The sequence below is a fragment of the Seriola lalandi genome, unplaced genomic scaffold (genome assembly GCF_002814215.2).
Source record: "Seriola lalandi dorsalis isolate HSWRI2012SDOR001 ecotype SW California unplaced genomic scaffold, Sedor1 jcf7180002052274, whole genome shotgun sequence".
In the NCBI taxonomy this organism is placed as follows: domain Eukaryota; kingdom Metazoa; phylum Chordata; class Actinopteri; order Carangiformes; family Carangidae; genus Seriola; species Seriola lalandi.
The window spans coordinates 1,251,652-1,268,649 of NW_019522827.1; the positions used below are offsets into that span (position 1 = coordinate 1,251,652).

At 40.3% G+C, this 16,998-nt stretch overlaps 1 protein-coding gene across 1 annotated transcript in view; it reads left to right on the plus strand.

Annotated features, from left to right (window-relative positions):
* Nucleotides 1-16,998, plus strand: part of kcnq1.2 (potassium voltage-gated channel, KQT-like subfamily, member 1.2) — a 162,506-nt gene that overhangs the window by 35,318 nt on the left and 110,190 nt on the right. The window lies entirely within an intron of this gene.

Consider the following 16,998-nt stretch of genomic DNA (forward strand, 5'->3'; position numbering starts at 1 on the left):
TTCCCTCCCATCCATCACCCTGCACTGACCTCCATTCTCTGATCCATATTATACTGATTTCCCTACTCGTCATCGTACCTAAAGGCCTTTTGTGAGACCACAGAGCCCCTCTAGCTGCTGTCTAAATGAAGCTGTTTTGTTGAACTCTCTTGAGGGTTAAAGAGACTCTCAAGGGCCAAGGCCATATCAGGTACAGAGAGTTATAAAGGGGATTATCCCTTTAGTCTTGAGGGAAATGTCAAAGAAATCCCTCTCAATAGGTTGTAGGACATGTAAAGGTACTGAAAGCTTGTCGCCACATGCCCTCTTAAGGTTGGGAATTCTCCGCTGTTGGTTGCTGTGTGAATTGCAAATGCGTTGCGATGACGTTGATTCCTCCCGCTTATCCACTCATATAAATGAGTTGCATTAATGTGAACCAAAATGTCATTCTGATGTAATTAGATTTTCTTTGCTTCCTGTATTAACATGCTGTAGCAAAGAATGAAATGTTGAACACAACAACAATTCGAACCCTTCATTTCTCTGTTAATTCCTTCTGTCTTTACACCAGTATCAACAGATCACATGGTGTTTTCACATGTTTACACCATGAGCATTTACTACAAGTGTTCACATAGAAGCAGAGTGGACAGACACCATGTCAACACTAGTGTTTAGCTTAATCCCTGCAGTGGGAGACTGTTTGAGTGCCTTTCCCACTGGGATGGAGTCATGTAGCATCAGATGCATCTAGATTAGGTGATTACGTACTTGGCTTTGGAAAAGCTTGAGTGCTGCACGGGGTTATCATGTAGTTGATGTTATGTATATATGGTTGTTCTTGGTCATGAATAATGGATACGGTTAATCCATAGTGTACATCTGCCACAGTGAGCCGCAACACTCTTTAATGCCTCGAGTGACAGCTCATGTGCACTGAAGGCTGTGAGATGCAGTTTGAGTGTTGTGATGTGGCACTGTGACATGTTGACATGTAGTAGTCCTTTGCTTTACATTTAGTCCTTTGTATGTGCATATTTTGGTTGATTTGTTACTTTTATTACTTGGTATCCCCCATAATGCTTTGTAGCTGATGTTTAAAGTCATTTTTTGATGGTTCCATTTTCTGACCAATGTGTTGATTCTCATAGATGTGTGTTTGTGAATGTTGTTTATAACCACATACTGTCTAATGCCTAACAGGCATTCCTTTCCCTCTGCTAGCCCTGCTAATATACAGTCACCCCTGTCACCCAACTCCATCTCTGGCCTCTGGCTTTTCTTACACACTCTACATTCTCCTCCTCTCTGTGCCCTCTTGAAAACAAAAAGCTTAGTGCACCTTTTGTACAGAGTTATTACCATATAGGGCAAAAATCTTACGCAATATCTGATATTTCTTGTTTTTAATTTACTAATATTGAAATGGTGATAAAATGCTCTCCAACCATCCAGCCCTTTTAATTCAAATGAAGACATTAACAAAACAAACTTGAACAGTAAAATGAGAGTTATGAGCAGTGGAATGCTTCTTCTCTCTCTTGCAGTCTTTTGACCTGCCCGTTTGTGGCATTGGTCCAGGACTCTTTCTCCACACAGCACTTGAATTCCACAAGGTACTGTACTGGCTCTCCTGCTATTCTTCTTTTTCTCTTTCTCTTCCTTTTCCCCCACCTCTCGATCCCTCCATCTACCCTGATCTTATCTGAGGGTCCAAAGAACACCATGGAAAATGTCAATGTTGAGTTTACACAGCACAGAAACCGCGACTAGCCACCACCCAAACTCCTATTAATCATTTAAAATGTGATATATCTGCGCCACTCCTGGAAAAATGTGATTATAGCATATTTTACTTTTTGGGTGGTTTTTTCCTCAATAGAAGCCTATTGTTTTTTTTAATTAATGCTTAAGAAAAAGTCTGCATCATTCTTGAAACTTCCTGTCATAGCCAGACTCTTGCAGTGTCTATGCTAGTGTCCATCCTTGAATCAAATAGTGTGACGATACTTTAACAGTAACTGATAACTGTGCTGATATTTAAAGAAGAAGGTAAGAAACATAAGTAAAGACCTGGTTGTCTATGCATAGATTGTGCCAATATATTATTGACTGCCGTCTAAGCTGCATCATCGTCTCTATCACATATTATTGTACTATAATATATATTATATATATATAATAGACGCAAGACATACATGTGCAAATTCATGTTTTGGAATTTTTTTAATGGCATTTTTTCTGTTCAGTCATTCGTCTGGCTGTGAATCCTGATGTTTCTTTAAAAACTGTTACATAACTGCAGGGGCATAGGTTGCATCTCCATTGCAGCTACCAAGTTTATTACTGTTAAAAGTAGCAGACTCTGAATCCCAAAGTGCTCCCAAAGTTTCACTGAATACTCCAAGCATATGCAAAGAACACACGTCATGTCTACTAATCCAGCCCTTGTTCTCCTAACAGAAGATGGCGCTCCTCTGTTACAGTAAACGGGCAACATGCTGGTACAATATAGTATAGAACAGCCCATAGCGTGTTGTTTTAGGGCCCTGTTTGCTCATGACAGTCCCAGTATCATTATACATTATACAAAGACTGCAGCCTGTGTTATAGTCAGCTTGAATTGTCATTTTACGTTACGATGGCTCTTGCACAGTTAATCTCAATAAAAGCATGTTGTCAGATTCGCTGCTTAGTTCATTAATCTGTAGTCCTTTAATAAAAAAAGACTTTAATATTAATCTATCAAAGAAAATTCAATTAGTCTCATCTCATGGCCTGGACACGTGTACATGTTTTTATCTTTTTCATATCTATCTATGTGTGTGACTATTTGTGTGTGCATGTGTGTGTTAGAGCGCTAGCTGTTAATGCCCAAGTGTGTGAGAGCGAGTCTTCCAGCTGCAGAGACAGACAGTGTCTATTTGTATCCATTGCAGTGCTGCCGTGCCCATAACTCAGCTGTAACAGCCAAGCTCAGAGTTGAGCCATGCTGGGCACTCCCATAACAGCTGGTTTGTTTTGCCCCTAGTGTCACGCCACTAAGGACAGCACTGTCATTTGGCATCCTTATCTGGATTTCTGCAGACAGCTACCAGATCCACCCTTACTGCCTGAGGCGACTTAAACACGCACATACACACACACACACACACACACACACACACACACACACACACACACACACACACACACACAAACATGTATCAGTTTTCTGTTATTTTATATTCAGGAATTGAAGCTTCTCTACACCCATCAATATAGCTGGCTGTGACGTCTCTGGGCTTCTGAAGAGGAAGTGGTGCAGGGCAGCATCTACACGCAATCATGTCTTTTTCTCCTCTAGACCCAAAACACACTCACACACACACACCCACACACACACACACACACACACACACACACACACACTGATAAGATAAATCTTTGTGATGACTTTGTTTGTTTGTTTAAAACCAGCTTACGACTGTGATTGTTGGATTTTATGAAATGTCTCAAATAGAAAAAAATTCAAACAAACCATACACTTGTTCCACAGCCGTCAACATAGCTCTTCCCTCTTTACTGTAAACACTTCCTTCATTATTTGTTTACTTGGCCCTGTGTAAATGAGGCTTGATTTTGTTACAGTTCAGACAAACACTGATTTCCGTTGATTGTGTACATGCGTTAGAAAGTGTGAGAACCAAGTGGCTTAGTGGTTTGATATGATACAGTGTGTGTGTACAGCTGTACGCTTTGAGGATGTACATTTCTGAGATTTACTGGTTAACTGTTGAATGAAATCATAACAAACCCCAGTGAGGCTGCTGATCCTAAATCCACTCCAAAGCAGGTTGACTTTTACCCTCTTGAAGAATGAGTAAATGTTTCCAAGTACACTTCTTAGGCCCCAAACAGAGGAAGGTCTTGTTTAGCTGATTGCAGTGATTGTGTCCTATCTTTCTCTCTCTGCTCTCTGCTGTGATTCCCTTTTTTCTCTCTGTTCTCTACAACTGCCTCATCTCTCAGCCACGCCGTGCACCCAAAAAACCTATCCCCTGGTTCTTTACTTTGTCAAGCAGCACCAGATCAGTAATGTCTGTCATCTCGTGACCTGAGGCAGTCGTCTCTTTTCTCTTGCGGGGTGTGGCCAGGTTCCCTGCCCTCCTCCTCCTCCTCCTCCTCCTTGTCTCCTTTCAGACCTGTAAAAGCTTGCATTGGCCACCTACAGGCAGCTCTTAATTAGTTCCCCTCTTACAAGCTAGCTGGAGATAAACAATGAAAACCCACTGCAGCGCCACAGGAGGGACTGCAGGCGGAGACACATGCATCATGGCCCGTCGTCTTCAAGTAGGGGCCTCTCTCTGCTGAGCAACTGGCGTCTTTTGTGCAGAGCTCTGAACAAATTGACTTTTTGTCTGTGAGGCTTCTGTATGCCTGTCTTGTACACTGTACCCTGATATTAATGACATAGAGGGGCGTTTCAAACATATGGTGTTTAGTCAAGAGGAAAAATCTAAAATACATTCATGGTTAATGTCGCAGGAGTCTTTTTAAACCTTGAATATTGTCCCTTTGACAAATGTTTGTGATATAAGCTCCTACCACGGCAGCCCCCCCCCCCCCCCCTTTTCCTCAACCTTGTGCCTGAAGACCTTTGCCAAGAAGTTATTTTATAGGGCTTCATGCAAGATTCAGCAGTGAATCTAATGTGAAAATAGCCAATAAATCCTCTTAATATTTTTGGCTTTACTGCCAAGTATTAAAATGACAAACTAGACTCGGCAAGGGCCCCACTTTAGGCACATGCACAAGACACAAATGCACACATATGCACACGGACAAACGGATGGGGTAAGATCTGTGGCCTCCTGCCCTGCAGCAAGAAAAGCTGCCCGGGTGCTGTTGCCTTATGAAAAGATAGAGAAAGGAACTAAGAAAGAATAGAACAAATTGTGCCCCAGTTTCTTGACTTTCTGCCAATTTCTAGAGCATTAAAAAGACAGAAAATAGTCTTGGGGCAGTAAAACAGCCACGCACTGATTCATATTCTCTGTGCATGGAGGGATTCAGAAGTTAATCTCATTACTGACTCTGGGCTTTTTATGTGGTTGCTGACCTCCACTCTACCTTTACTCACTTGGACGTATTAGAAATAGTTTAATTGCTCTCACTTGGCCAAAATGTAACCAGCATAAATGCTACACTTAGGCTGGCAGTATAGTGCAATTAAAATAGAAATTGGCTTGTTCTTACAGGCAATAAGTTGGCTGGGGGTGTTGGGGTTTGAGAGTATACAGGCATCTAGTCAAAACCTTTCAAAACTTCACCACAAACAATCACTACCCCCATTACGCCGTGTCTTCATTTGGTAAACAGTGTCATGCGATTACTGTCAACAATTTACAGGTGGGCTTACCTGCATGTGAACCGGCTGACTTGTTATTGTTTATATTAGATGGAAGGATTGTGACAATAAGATTAATGCAATTTCAGGCAAATCCATCCTTTGAATAAGCTTCCTGACTGAACATCAGTCTATCCTACCAAGACAGTGTTTCCTGCAGTGGGCTTCGGGGATCATGATAGATCGCTAACATTATTGACACGTATGTAGAAAAATCCAGCTTTATGAATATGCTAAACTTATTAGTACCCCACTACCACCTCTCGCTGCCTTCCGTTTGAAACTCAAGAAGCCAAGAAGGCTTGGGGGCAACATCAAACTGAACCGCAGGTTGTCCTCAGAATTCAGTCAGTGACTGTTGGATGCCTTAAGTCGCAGTTTTTAGTGTGTTTAATGCATTTATATAGTTACATGTCGAAGCATCAACAGTGCCCAACAATGCAGCCGCAGATTACTTTGTCTTTGTCTCCAATTATGCCAAGGTGTCCTTTGCTATTGAGCGGTTGTTACCTGTTGCAGTAACTGTGTTACACCTCATAGTGTGTATTTCTTGTGATCTTGTTGATGTGAGTCATTCAGAACTAAAGCATTTTTCAGAAAGACTGAAACTGAATAAGTTTTACATCTGCAGTTGAGGGTTCTTCGTCACCAATAATCTTGGTGAGAATATTTTGTTTGAGTAGACCACTACTCCTTTATGCTTTATGTTATTGCAGGTCAAAAGTGGGCTTTCTGGTATGAGATTACTTGCGGATGCACAAGGTGGGGAATATCCAGTGTTAACAGCACAGCCTACTGCAGTAAAAGTCATCAGGCTTTTTTCTAAACTAGTTATTTTTGAGTGTTATATAGTTCACGTAGATGAGATACTGTAAGAAATACTTAGGTACTTGTGAAAAAAAAGTTACTTAAATTTAATATTCCTTGTAAAACAACTTCCTGATTGGATCAGGGCACACTAATCTAAAACACATACGAAGATGATACGGTGAGATCACTGGCTGCTGGAGCAAATTCTCCTACCAGGGCCAAAAGAGAACCGGCAGGCTATCTTTTATAGCGTATACGTCACACCCAGGGCAATAAAAAGCATTTTCATGAAGTACTTAATTAAAGAGTTCATTTTCTCAGGCTTGACACTGGCCATCCCGCATTAATGAAGGCCCTCGTGCTGCTGTTTTAAGGGGTGAGAGTGTTTACTCCTCCTCAGTGGTGCTGGTGGTTCTGGGAGGCTTTTTATGGCGAGAGACCATCAGTGACGGGGGGGAATGGCCCACTTTATGGCCTCTCACCGCTTGTTGGAAAATCCAGAGACTCAGCAAGCAAGATCTGCATAAATAAACCGGCAAAAGGCAAAATTAAAAGATACTCTCACCACCATGAATTGCTGCATCCACATGATTGCCCGGTCTGGGTGCAGTGGTTGGAAATTATATGAGCGCCATTTTTGGTTCTATTAGCATGAATGAAATCTGCCTGGAGTGCACACAGTGGTAGATTGAAGTGAGCCTGTCACTGTACGCTGGTTTGGTGATTATCCTGATGTGGTGCAGTGTATCAGAGTTCAGTCCAAAATCAGCATGAAGCAGGCCAGACTGTGTAGCATAGCAAGATGCAGCAAGACAAAAACAGACAGGCCAACAAGAGGTGGGTTCATAACCTGTAGTTCAGTATCAGTTTCTCTCTTTCTGAGTTATTTGACGTTATTTTCTGTGTAAAAGATGATACTGTAGAGAGGTGTGTTGTTGTTTTCCACGTCTTTTCCCTCCAAAATCTGAAGTGGGGTCGCTTGGAGATTCTTGCAGTGTACAGTAGCAACTCATGATGATTTTACTGTTGGACTTCTAGTTAGTTGCTCTGGTCAATAATCATATAATATACTCACAGTTAGAGCTTAACAGACACTCTAATAATGAGGGTTATTTCTGTTGGTATGCTGCTTCAAATGCTCACAAATCATGACAGTTGCGCATATGTGCGTCTGGTCATCTTAATACTGCCTGATAAAATAAAGAGGTCAGATATGTGTCTGGAGCAGAAATGTACAGTATGTTTTGAATGTGTGTGGTGTGTGTGTGTGTATATGCGTGCGTGGCCTCAGGAGTGCATTTAAAACCTGCAAATATCTTACAGCCCTACCCCTAGGTTTCCCCTGTGCCCTGCGTTGCTTTGTTCAGTATCAGTTTGTCTTCATTCCCCCAGCTAGACCCCATCACCTGTAGCACTGTACATGTAGAGCCAGGTGAAACAAAAAAGACAAACATAGATAACGATAATGATAATGATAATAATAATAATGATAATAGTAATAATGATAAGAGGAAATAAAAACAAACAGATCATGGAAAAAGAAAATCGACTCAGGAAATTGCTGTTTTCACATGACTCACTGAGCCGCTTCGTGTCACAGCTGCACTTTCTTTTGTTTAGGGGCAAGACAATTTCAGACTGGAAAAAGTATTGCTGTTTTGATTAGACCTAAGTACTGTTAACAATTACACACTCACAGGACAAATTTAATGACAATTAGTGTTTTTGTTAGCTGCCTTCAGAATTTAATTGTTTCCATGCAGGACTTTATTTGGCTATTTGGAATTTGTTTTATTTAATAACGTTTGTCCTAATGGATTGTAGCATTACAATAATGAGGTTAAATATACACATTAAACAAATTTACCAACATAATTACCCAAAATTAAATTATTAAGATGCCAGTAATGGAAGTCAGAACAAGGTACCTTGAGGATATTTTTTCCCCACACAAACACAGCCATAAACGAACTGATGATAAACTCTGGAGGACATGGAAATGGTTTTCATTAACCTTGATTAATTGTCGCACAATTAAATTCACATACAATCACATTAATTACTGAACAGGAAGTAACAAAAATCACACATTAATTACTAAAGCGGAGGTCAGCAAGAATTTGACGTATGCAATTTTGTATCCATTCTATTAAATGTTTTGATTAATGGTAGTTACAATTATAGAAACTTTATATTAAATATTTCATTTTTATTAAATATTATAGACAATAGAAGAAAAAGAAAATGCCAGAAATAGCAGGTTATTCATCTTAAGCCTTTTCTTTTCTGTAATTAATTAATGTATATAGGAATATAGGTAATTGTCCCTTCTAGTTTTCCATGAAATTATCAAACTCCATTCTACAGTGCATTCAGAAAGTATTCAGACCCCTTCACGTTTTCATATTTTGCTATGCTGCAGCCTTATGTTTAAATCATTTAAATAAATTGATTGCTGTAGTACAGGTTTTTATTAAGGATATCACTGTACTTTGCTCAGTTCAGCTTTCCCTCAACCCTGACCAGCCTCCCTGTCTCTTCCCCTTAACCCCCACCCCCCACAGCATGATGCTGCCACAACCATTGGTTAGCATTGGGATGGTATTGGGCAGGCCAGACACGATGCTGTCGGGGGGTGCCCCGGTGGCTCACCTCGTAGAGCCATTGTGGTTAAGTCCTTATCGCAGCAGCCCGGGTTCAAGTCCTTTGCTGTATGTTACCCCCCCCCCAACTTTCCCGTATTTCTCGCACTGTAACTATGGTAAAAGCAGAAAGCCCAAAAAAAAAAAAAAAAATTAAATAAAAATAAAATAAAAAAAGGACATGATGCGTAGAATTGAGGTCAAACAGTTCAATCTTAGTTTGATCAGACTAGAGGATCTTGTTCCTCACGGTTTGAGATTCCTGTAGTTGTTTTTTTTGTGCAAACGCCAACCAGCTTGTACTGAGCAGGAGCTTCTGTCTGGCAACTCTGACATAACCCCCAGATCGGTAGAGTGCTGCAGTGATGGTCGTCCTTCTGGAAGTTTCTCCGATCTCCGCACAGGATCTCTGGAGCTCAGTGAGAGTGACCGTCGGGTTCTTGGTCGTCTCTCTTACCAAGGCTAGGCCGTGAGCTCTGGGTAGAGTCCTGGTTGCTATGGAGGCCACTGTGCTCTTTGGAACCTTCAATACAGCAGAAATCTTTTTGTAGCCTTCTCCAGATCTCAACACAATCCTGTCTGCGCTCTGCAGGCACCTCCATCCACCTCAAGGCCTGGGTTTTGCTCTGATATGCGTTGCCAGCTGTTAGACCTTCTATAGACAGGTGTGTGCCTTTCCAAATCATGTCCAATCAACTTAATTGGCCACAGGTGGAGTCCAATCAAGGTGTAGAAACAGAAAGGTGATCAAGAGGAATAGGAGACACCTGAGCTAAATTTCAAGTGTCATAGCAAAGGGTGTGAATAATGTGATATTTCAGTTTTTCCTTTTTAATAAATTTGCAAAAAATTCTAAAATTCTGTTTTCACTTTGTCATTATGATGTCCTGAGTGAAGATTGATGAGGTGGGGGGAGGATTAATTTAAATCGTTTTAGCATAAGGCTGCAGCATGGCAAAATATGAAAAAAGTAAAGGGGTCTGAATACTTTCTGAATGTACTGTATGTCGTATTAAACAGGTCTTTAATTTGATGAACAATGCATTGACCCTGATTTTACACTTGTTGCTGACTGTCATGAATAAAACAAAGGCAACAATTCAAAGTTACCTGACAATGAGTTATCAGTGCTGCTTTCTTTGAGAATCAGTGGTTTGAACTTCTTGGTAGTAACGGGTAGCAGGGTTTGTTCAAAGTTGAGTTCTCTGAAATAAAGTTTCAATTGAAGTCCCATCCTCAGAACTTTTCTTATCACTCTGACCACTGTGAAAAACAACAAGGTGCGAGACTCATTTGCCTCTATCACGGTGCCATCACTAGGCTTTGCATGAGTTTTATAGGCGACACCCCTCACAGCCCCACACATTTGCAGCTTCACCACAGAGAGTGCGCTGGAATTTGGCGCGCTCTTTGCTTCTCAGAGAAACCCAACCGCAGTGTTTTTGTGGTTGTGGGATTGGAAGTTTATCTTACATGTGACAGCTTGGCAGTACGAAGAAAAAGATAAGCAATGCAGAGAATTAAAGCGACGAGAAAAATACTTTTCTTGTACATTCACTGTAGTCTTATGATAAAGTAGTCCGCAGGTTATCAGTCACAACCTTAAATGCCTCTGAAACCAGATGTTTTAAAGCCTCTCTGTCACCTCCACCCCCACAATTAAGCACACGCACATACACACATATACACACTTCTTTCTACTCCCCAAGTGTATTTTTTCCACTGCTGTTAATAGGAGCCATATAGAGTCCAGTTCATAATGAAAGACCCCCCAGGGGCCATGGTAGTAAATGAAACTAATAACCCTCTAAATAAGTCTTTTCTAGTGTTGAAAGGCCGGTCTCTTTATACTGAAAGTGTATATGTGCTGTAAAGTCTTTTCCAGCCTACTACTGTAATTTTATGGCTCTGTTTTATCCTTTTCTTTTAAAGCCTGTCAGAGAAATTGGGAGGGAAGTCAGGGAGGGTGTCAGTGGATCAAAGTGCTGCAGGCTCTCCTAGTTTCAGGCTCTGAGATGTAGTAAAAAATGCATAAAATTACATCATATAAATATCTGGCATGTTGTTATCTTTTTTATGAATTGAGTACAACAATTCCTAGCTTTATACATATGGCACATGTCATGATAAAGAGTGGTCAGAAAAGTCATGCAGTAAAGAGTGACATAATAAGACAGTATAATTCAGGATTTCCATGCTTTGAGTGAGAATTTGTCTGCAGTTGGACAGAAAGTGTTGGTTGCGTGTGAATGGACTTGACTAGCTGCTGAAGGCCTCTGCTGTATAATAAAAAAGAGGAGAGTAGTATTAGATGGTAGAAAAAATTGTAAAATTGAAATATAAATATAAAACTCCTAAACATTATATCTATCAAATTCAGCTAATGATTAGTCAAAGTTGAAATGGATGGACTGTAATTTTAAATCTACCAGACCAAACCACTTATCGTGTTTTGGATGTGTAATATAGATACAACAATATACCATCATAATAATAAAACCACAAAAATGGTACAACAGGATATACACTATAAAAATAAAAAAAAAAAGATCAAACAAATGCAAATAAAAGAAGGCCTTCAAAATGCATGTGTTTGAAAAGCAGGACAACACTAAAATGAGGAGTGTGACCTCATCAGAGATATTTTGATGGTGACAGAGATGATGACAATGTTCCACAGTTAGCTCATAGAAACACTGTATACACCACGTGCTGGTGTTTGTCAGAGCAGGGCACTGTGGTGTAGCTACAGTTAAAGTTAAAGGGTGGGGATGGAACAAACTGTGAAACATCATCGCAGAGCCCGATTCACACTGAACACATCTACAGGATTTAAAAACAACAAAAAAAATCATCCACATTTGGATCTAATTAAAATGGCTATAGCAACGATTTTACAAATACTAGAACTGTATTATATTTTTATAAGCTTTTCTATATTTCTGTACTATAATCTAAATAATGTTATACTGTATATAACCTTATATTTTATATTCCATACTATATTATACTATATTATCATAGTTATACTATTATTATTATTACACTATATTGTATTATTGTCATATTTCTATATTAATACCAATAAGTGGGTATCATTCTTAATCATATTACTGCATATACTATTCTGGTGTATGCTTTTTTATAGTGGTAGATATCATATTACATACTATACTATACTTTTCTACTACTAAGCACACCACTTTCACCTCACTTGAGATGGTGCTGCATGATTAGTGCAACACTGGTTGTGGGTACTCCATGTGTATTATGTGCCTTCTGATTTTTGAGTTGAATTACACTGTGTGGTTTCTATTTTTATTTCAGTTCTTATTTTTTATTTTATATTCTTGTAAGTATAATTTACTTTTCTCATTTATCAAAATTTATTTGTACTTATTTCTGTAGTTCTGTTGCTGCAACAACTGAATTTTCCCTCTGAGAAATGTCTTCTTATTTATCCTACACTACTAATACAGTAATATTTTAGCACAAAAATGTATTTAAAAAATATATACTTTTAATAGAATTTAGATAAAATATTTTTTAGTTATTTTCTATGAGTTCTATTAGGTATTCAAAGGCACAATTTGAGTGCAGTCACAAAACTGCTAGGAATAAAAGTCAGACTGTGAAATAATGAATCCCCTTTACTCCCTTTGTTTAGTCTAAAAATGAGCTCATCTAAAGCCTAAAAATATCTGTAAGAGCCTTTAAAAGAACAGCTTGTGTGACCTTTAACTGTAGAGAGTAAAATGTAACTCTGGTGCTAAACAAGTAAAAATTCCCAACAACAAAACTGCAGTTTCCTTAATGGTGGCTGCAGCTCTGGTAATCACATCTGCTTTTAGAACTGTTGGAAGGTTTTATTTTTACCCATTGTAAAAAGAAAAATAAGTGTAAAAAGAGTCCTTGTACATGAAGGTGAGACAGATAATTTAACAGTGAGAATGTGTTTCATCAGTAAACAAAGCTACTGGGAGGTCGACAGTATTTCAACAAGAGGTTTAATCTTTCAAACTCTTGAGCACACCATGTGTGTTTATGAGTTCTGAGTAACAGTATCTGTAAGTGAAAAGGCGAACATGCTCATGCTGTACATGACTCAGTCTTGTCAAATGCAGAGTTTTTTTTTTGTTTGAGCTTGTTTTGTTTGGGCTATAGATGCTTCTTTAGACTGTAGTCCTGAAATAACACAGCAGCGTAAAAAAGCCAAACGTCAGCAGTAGTACAGCGAGTGGAGGAGGGGAGCTGAGGAGGACTTATCGTCCCCTCTGTGACCAGCAGGCTGTGCTGTAGCAACATCACTGCTCCACTTCCTCTTCTCTTCACTGACAGGCAGCCTACAATCACTCAACTCTTTTTCTTTTTTTTTTTTCAATTTTTTTTTTCAATTTTTTTTTTGTGTAGATTTAATAATTCGGCCTCTGCTTGGTTTTCCACAGAGAGTAAGAAGGAAATGGTAAGTGCAGGGTTGAGCTCAAGTGGAAATGTCCTTGTCGGGGTGTTTTCATGAGTTTGGTGTCTACAGTCGGGTGTGCCCATTACCAAAACCATCAACACTACCACCACCACCACCACCATCATTGCTGCTACCCCGGTCAACCTCTCTGCCTGCAACTCATTATGTTTCTATCCCACTTTTCCGATCTGTAGCAAGAAAAGAAAGAGAGAGAGAAGTTGAGATGCATGAAAATAATTGACAAAACCACACTTTCCCTCCTCTGTTTTTCTTGTTGCGGTCCAGCAGTGCTCAGGTTTTTTGTGTCAGACATTCTGCTCTGGTCGAGCTGTGAACAATAGCTGTGGTGTGCCAGTTCCAAAACAGTTGATAACACTTTGGTTTGAGATAAAGATTCTGCGCAGGCACTTTTATCTTTGAATATGGAGCTATCTTAGTCTGGGCAAAGGACTGATCAAAAGCTACAAGTGTGTATGTCTGTGTTTGTGTGTGTGTGTGGTTGTCTGTGTGTGTCTGTGTATGTGTGTGTGTGTGTGTGTGTGTGTGTTTGCATGTGCATGTATGCAGTGGGTGTTACTGTGAATTTGCAAGCTCCATTTGGTGTGTCACTCCAGTATTTACAACATTCTTCCTGACTGTAGGTCAAGTCACCCACTCTCTTTCTCTCTTTTTCTTCCCCTCCTTTTCTCTCTCCCTTTCCTCTCTCTCTCTCTCTCGCTCTCTCTCTCTCTCTCTCTCTCTCCCTCCCCCCCTCTGTCTGTCTCTTTCACGTTTGGCCTGGCCTTAGTACAACTCCTAGCAGTTGTCAGTTTCAGGAAATGCACTGCGCTCTGTTGGGAAGTGAGGTATCTGCCTCTGGGCCAGCCTTTTTTTTTTTTTTTTTTGGTAATTTTTATCGGCTGCTTACGGGAAGCAAAGCTCCTCCGTGCACACAGGACCGCTCACTCAGCCTCACTCTTTCCTCTTTTTCATGATTGCATTCAGACTGATACACTTACTGGCCGGATGAGTAGATAGGTATTTAAATGAATGGATAGCTGGATGGATAGATGCCTCCCTATTAATGAATATGGGGGTGGTGTGTTTGTATGCAGTGAAGAATTTAAGCACTTATTGTACATGTGCGCACACACACACACACACACACACACACACACACACTTGCCTGCAAACAGTGTATCAGATTAAAACAGAACCAGCCTCACATGATCTGCAGAGCAGTGCTGCAGAAAGGTGTGCAGAAAAGCAACGAAAACAAAGTTGTATGTTTTTGGCCGGTGGCTTGACTGTGATATATGAGCAAGGCAAGTGTGGGTGTGCGTGTGTGTATGTGTGAGTGTGTGTAAGAGTGGGGAGAGCGGCATGAGTCCAAACAGGATATTGTAGTACACGGGAGCACAGATTTTTCCTGCGGCATTTTGGCTCTGTGGGTTCAGGACAGCCTCGACGACAAGCAGACAGCACCCCCTACGTTGTCACACACACACACACACACACACACACACACACACACACACACACACTCACACACACAGACACAGACACACTGAATATCCTAGCCTCCTATCAGATAGCTGACTCAATAGCCAGCCTCCCTTTCTAAAAGGAAAACAATATTATTGGACTCAGTGACAGTTTCCTGCAGGAGAGAAACAGAATAAAAGAACAATCAGTGAGTTTCATGTGAAGTGTTGGGCAACCATGAGGAAAATAATCATGTTTGAATGCAACTATTTTACACTAAACACATCACCTCATACCACACATTTTTAACTGTGCACTTAAATAATTAGATAAATGCAATTTAACATTTTTAAAGTAAACAACAAGTTGGCCTCGGACATTTATGGCTTTTCAGTCAGTCAGCTCCATATAAACATTTGTCACATGTTACACTTCAGTCAAGAAAACCTCAGCTGAAGAGATGTTATTAAAGAATAAATTCAGGGCGGTGCACTAGAGTGACTAGTCAGCTCTTAGTGCTGTTTGATTCAACTGACTGTAGTGCATTCTCCACACTTATTCAAACGGAGGCATCCCCAGACTTTCTCCTTAAGATAGTTTGCCCTGTGTGCACAAACTTCAGATCGGAGTGGAAGTGAAAGAAAAAGTGTGAGCGAGAGCAGAGGGAGGGAGGGAGGGAAGGAGGGAGGGAGGGATGAATGGATTCACCTCGTGTTTGAGAGTTGGAGAGGAAAGACGATGGTGAGCACAGCAGAGTGCAGTGTGTGTTGGTGTAAGCAGGGCTTCGTCTCACAGACCTGTCAGGAGCGTTAAAACAAGCTGTTTATCAAGTGCCAAAGCCAGCAGCACCCATCCACTTGCTCCATCCTGAGTGCTCCATCCATTGCAGTGGTAGCAAAAGTGTGTGCGTGTGGTTGCTTGTGTGTGTGTGTGTAACTATGTGGGTTTTCTTGTGTCCTAGTCTTGATAAATAGAAAGACAGACAGATAGAGAGGTAGCTGGATAGTTGAATATAGAGAGAAAAGCATTTCTGTGCACCATATGGACATACTGTAAAAAAAAAAAAAAAGACCAGATTTTGAATCTAAACACTGAAACAATTTGAGCAGAATGTGAGTCAGGGCTAACTAAACTATTAGTTTTGGGTAAAGACCAACAATTCCCGTTTTCCTCCATTCCCCTGTGTTTCGTGCTGTTACTCAGTAGCTCCATAAAATGTTGTTTGGACAAGAAAGCAGACATTGTTATTTGCCTAAATTTTATTAGTAAATATGACTTTATGAGCTCTGAGTTTCCATCATTTTTGAGCCATTTGCATTTGGTCATTTGTGTGCTATGAAATCTAAATCAAGTCCTCATTTGTTATTAAACGCACAGTATTTTGTATTGAAACAAAAACAGCCATAATGGTGTTATTCATTTTGTTTCCAAACAAAATCGCTTATGAAACGATCAGTAATGATCATCAATTTGTTCCATGGAAATCTGGAAAGAGTTTTCATTCACAGTTTTATGTAAAAACTTGGCAAAAGAAATAGTCTGCCTGATAAAGCATGTACACCATGGGAACAGGCACCTAGTTTTAAATTCGTTCTGGCCACATTTTAAAAGTTGTTGTAGATTGTTGTCATTTTTTTTGTTGTTTTTGTTTTGTTTGGACATCATGAACTATCAGCATGCACACAGCAAAATGTTATTTCATTCAAAATAAAGAGGACTTGGAAACATTTCAGCATGTATACACAAGGCTGATTAATAAAACAACTTGGCCTCACAAAACAATCCCTGACCCTTTTCTTTTAATCTTGGGTCATTCCTCATGTGTGCCTTCTTAATTGGCAATGTTATGACTGATAAAAGATGAACCCATCCCTCTGCCTTTGCTGGGAGTAGATTCATATTAACCCCCAAGCAGGGAAAAGCAATAGGAAGCCAAAGCAATAAAAGGCTTTGACATTGATGGGCCTGTTTCCCAAACACTTAGACGACCTTAAGTCGTCTCCTCTCAAGTCTGGCTGGAGGGGCCAGGGCTCCGCTTCTTATTGCTGTGTCTGACCAGAGTCGCCATGCCCCAGAGAGGGTCGACGTTTGGTCTTGGCCCCTTAGTTCCTGTCTGTCTGTCTGTCTGTCTGTCTGTCTGTCTGTCTGTCTGTCTTCTGAACATGCTACAGAACTCGGGGCGGCGGCGGTGGGGTAAGTGGGTGAGGAATTTCTGTGTGTGTTTAAGGCCTCCAGCAAACAGTCCTCAC